Source organism: Euprymna scolopes, chromosome 46 (assembly GCF_053919585.1).
Source record: "Euprymna scolopes isolate OS-2025 chromosome 46, ASM5391958v1, whole genome shotgun sequence".
Lineage (NCBI taxonomy): Eukaryota > Metazoa > Mollusca > Cephalopoda > Sepiida > Sepiolidae > Euprymna > Euprymna scolopes.
Genome location: NC_136527.1, coordinates 111772651 through 111777262, shown reverse-complemented (window position 1 = coordinate 111777262; position 4612 = coordinate 111772651).

The window sequence follows — 4612 nt, the reverse complement described above, 5'->3', positions numbered from 1 at the left end:
TTGGACATGGATCTAACTTAATATCTCATTTGGAGCCCAAAACAATAAATTTTAAGGGTTCATAATAGGGGTCAAGTTTTAAAAAATTAACCGTTTCTCTGCTTTCTTTTTTGTTGGGGAGGGGGGCAGCATACACCGCTAAACACTGGGGCTACGCCAGTAACCCATGCTAGTATAATATATATATATATATATATATATATATATATATATATATATAAATGTATTTATTTCAATTTAAAAAAATAATTCTAATAATTATCTGATCTATATACAAATTGTCTCCCTTGAATATATATATATATATATTTATTTATTTCAATTAAAAAAAATAACTTCTAATAATTATGTGATCTTTATACAAATTGTCTCCCTTGAATATATATATATATATATTCAAGGAAGACTATGTGAATATAGATAACAATTATTAGAAGTTATTTTTTTAATTGAAATAAATAAATAAATATATATATATATATATATATATTTGAATTAAAAAATAACTTCAAATAATTATATGATATATATACAAATTGTCTCCCTTGAATATATATATATATTTCAATTAAAAAAATAACTTCTAATTATTATGTGATCTATATACCAATGGTCTCCCTTGAATATGTATATATATATATATATATATATTCAAGGGAGACAATTTGTATATAGATTACATAATTATTAGAATTTATTTTTTTTATGCTTAATTGAACTTTAATGCTTAGTTTTTCCATCAATTGTTTGACTTGGGTAATTTTTTTAATGTATATTTGAAAAAAATCTATGCGCTAGTTGAGATAAGAAATAAAGACAATTCTTACCTGTTACTTCCCAGGTGTTATCTCCACTTTTTCTCTTTTCTGCTTCTTGCTGAAACTCATGGCAATTTCATGTTTGTTTGTGTTCTTTGTTACATATATATAATTTTTACTGTGATGATTTTTTTCTTTTAATTATTAACAAATTTTTTTTGATTTATATAATAAAGAGAGACAACATAACTAATGGACTTTTTTTAAAATGATATATTTAACTTTCTGGCTATGATCAAACACCCATGTACTACTTGTTTATTTTTTGTAGTTGCATAAGTTAGCTGATGAGAAGAAATACAAGCAGAACTGCATTCATTTAAATGAAGCTAATAGTTTAGAATTTGATTGTACCCAGATGTGCATGTACACAAAGAAAGAAACACTTACTTGAGGACTTCTGTAACTACAGGAAACATGTGGCAGCTAGGATAGCTGATGCTGCTGGATTCAGTTGTTTTTTCCAATCCACATAATTCTCACAATAGCTGATAGTAGAATTCCATCATGATCAAGAGGAGTACCTGAAATTACAAAGATATACACACAGAAGGAAAGAAAAAGAATACTTACTCTACTTCTATGACAATGATTGCTGCCAACACTTCGAGATGCTAATGTTGGAAGAAACAGATAGACATACATCATACACAGTTTGATTGTACCCAGATGTGCTTGAACGCAAAGAAAGAAATACTTGATTCAAACTGCACAAGACATGTGGCAGACAGGAACGGTGATGCTGCTAGGTTTCGTTGCTTGTTCCAATCTATAAAAAAGAGGTGATATTTAGTGTTGATAATCTACTGCTGTGTGAAAGCTGGAACAATGGAAACAGTTAAATTAAATTTTCAAATCACAAAGACTGAAATCGAAATAGAAAGAAGAAAGGGTGATACTATACTCATCTTCCTGTCGGAGCAGACTACTTGCTAGTGACTGTTCGTTCGCCATTAAACTGGAAAGTAAAAGAAAAAAAAAAACGAAAAAAAAAAAACAGGTTCCGCTGGGGAAAGCTCTTGTCTGGGCAGCGAGGTGATGAACTCCCGAAAGGAGGGGCACTATATAAAAACAAGCTTTGCTGCGAACATCTCCTAAAAAGCGGTTTCTACTCAGAATAACAGGCGGAGCAGAAAACAGAGGTGTTCTCTCTACCCAACAGGATTCGTAAAGATACCACTAGTTTGTGTTCATAAGACGGCGATGATCGCTCACAAAACTGGCATTCCTACTATCATATCGGAGGACCGTCATATATAATTGCACTACCATTTCGTATTGGAGGACGGTCATATATAATTGCACTACCATACCATTTCGGAGTTCCTAGACAGTAGGAATAATAAAAGCGGCCTTAAAGCGGCTTGTGAGCACACAATCTAGTCGAACTCTAGTCGTCCTTAGTCGAGTCGAGGCAAGCCTGCATTACATAGTAACACGAGCACGTGTCGCCTGCTTAGAGGGTAGCCCCCTTCGGGAGATTCGAAAGCGCACCTCACAGCGGAAGAGCTTCGGAACCAATCGGACCGTACCCAGACTTGCAGCTATTTGTTAACTTGGAAGTGGAGTCAACACCCCGACACTGAGAAAAGAGCTTTCCAAAAGCTCAAAACCAGTTGCATGCAAAGTCGGGGAAACTGGGAGCAGGCTGGGGAGAACACGGGGCCTTGCAGGGAGGCCCATTTTTCTCTTTCGTTCGGTTTACATCTTTCGGGTATTGTTCTCCTTTCAGCCTGCTCCCTTCACGCCTTTTTGCTCGCCACATGCAAGCGTATAAAAAGACGACCAGATGACGGACGCAACAAACTAATGCCGACATTTTCTGGATTTTTTTTTTTTTTTTTTTGCCAGAGCCCATTTAGCCGTGTAGCTGTTAAACTACAACGTTACACCCCCCTACCACGGTGAGGATAGGGTTGGACTTTAGGGGGGAAAATACACATCCAGTATTTTATCCAATAAAAGAACGGTTTATAAACTGCACAATTGTCACGGTAATTCTACAGTTTATGGACCGCCCTTAAATAATATTATATGTATGCTTTCATCTAACAAATTTAAAAAAAAAGACGTTAATTTAGATTAAAATTTTAATATTTTTTCCCCAGAACAGCACGGTTTATAAACTGCACAATTGTCACGGTAATTCTATAGTTTATTGACCGCCCTTAAATAATATTATATGTATGCTTTCACCTAACAAATTTAAAAAAAAGACGTTTATTTAGATTTAAATTTTAATATTTTTTTCCCCAGAACAGCACGGTTTATAAACTGCACAATTGTCACGGTAATTCTATAGTCTATCGACCACCCTTAAATAATATTATATGTATGCTTTCACCTAACAAATTAAAAAAAAAGACGTTAATTTAGATTTAAATTTAAAATATATTTTCCAGCAAAAGCACGGTTTATAAACTGCACAATTGTCACGGTAATTCTATAGTTTATCGACCGCCCTTAAATAATATTATATGTATGCTTTCACCTAACAAATTAAAAAAAACAGACGTTAATTTAGATTTAAATTTTAATATTTTTTTCCCAGAACAGCACGGTTTATAAACTGCACAATTGTCACGGTAATTCTATAGTTTATCGACCACCCTTAAATAATATTATATATATACTTTCACCTAACAAATTAAAAAAAAAAGACGTTAATTTAGATTTAAATTTAAAATATATTTTCCAGCAAAAGCACGGTTTATAAACTGCACAATTGTCACGGTAATTCTATAGTTTATCGACCACCCTTAAATAATATTATATGTATGCTTTCACCTAACAAATTAAAAAAAAAGACGTTAATTTAGATTTAAATTTTAATATTTTTTCCCAGAACAGCACGGTTTATAAACTGCACAATTGTCACGGTAATTCTATAGTTTATTGACCGCCCTTAAATAATATTATATGTATACTTTCACCTAACAAATTTTAAAAAAAGACGTTAATTTAGATTTAAATTTTAATATTTTTTTCCAAGAACAGCACGGTTTATAAACTGCACAATTGTCACGGTAATTCTATAGTTTATTGACCGCCCTTAAATAATATTATATGTATACTTTCACCTAACAAATTAAAAAAACGGTAATATTTGTTGACTGGCTTTCTAACAGTATAATAAAATATAAAAAGACGTTCAACGTTAAAATCGTGTAAACTACACAAGTGTCGAAATTTGAAAAGAAATTCGACGTGTTTATGAACTGTGCTCATACTAACAACGTTCATTTGAACACTTGTGCAGTTTACACAACTGAAATAAATGCGTCATCTACTTTGAAACGAAAGGACATACCTTTTTTTTTTGACATCAGAGAAGTAGACAGAGGAGCGGCAGGGCGGCGGCTTAGCTGGGTCGACTGGCTGGTCATCTATTCTTCCGGAACTCATCTCGCTGCCAGGGTCCAAACTGAATTTACAGCCCGTTTTAGGCCTCTTTTTATATTTCACCATCGCCGTGAAAACCGTTAACTTTTTCCGGGAAAAATCGAACAGTTCGAGTCGATGATGCAACCTTTTTACCTTTTATGGAGTTTGTGTTACCTAGCTGCCTTTTCATTGGTTGATTTAAACTTGTTTAGTTGAAGAGTGAAGGTGGCGTGATATGCGCGCACGCACGCACGCACACACAGAGTAATACTTTGTGTTTGTATGTGTTGGTGCCTTTATGCGAGTGTGTGTGTGTGTGTATGTGTTTATGTGTTTATGTGAGTGTGTGTGCTGAGTTAAATTTGTATGTTTGTGTTAATGCAAGTGTGTGTGTATGTGGGTGTGTGCGT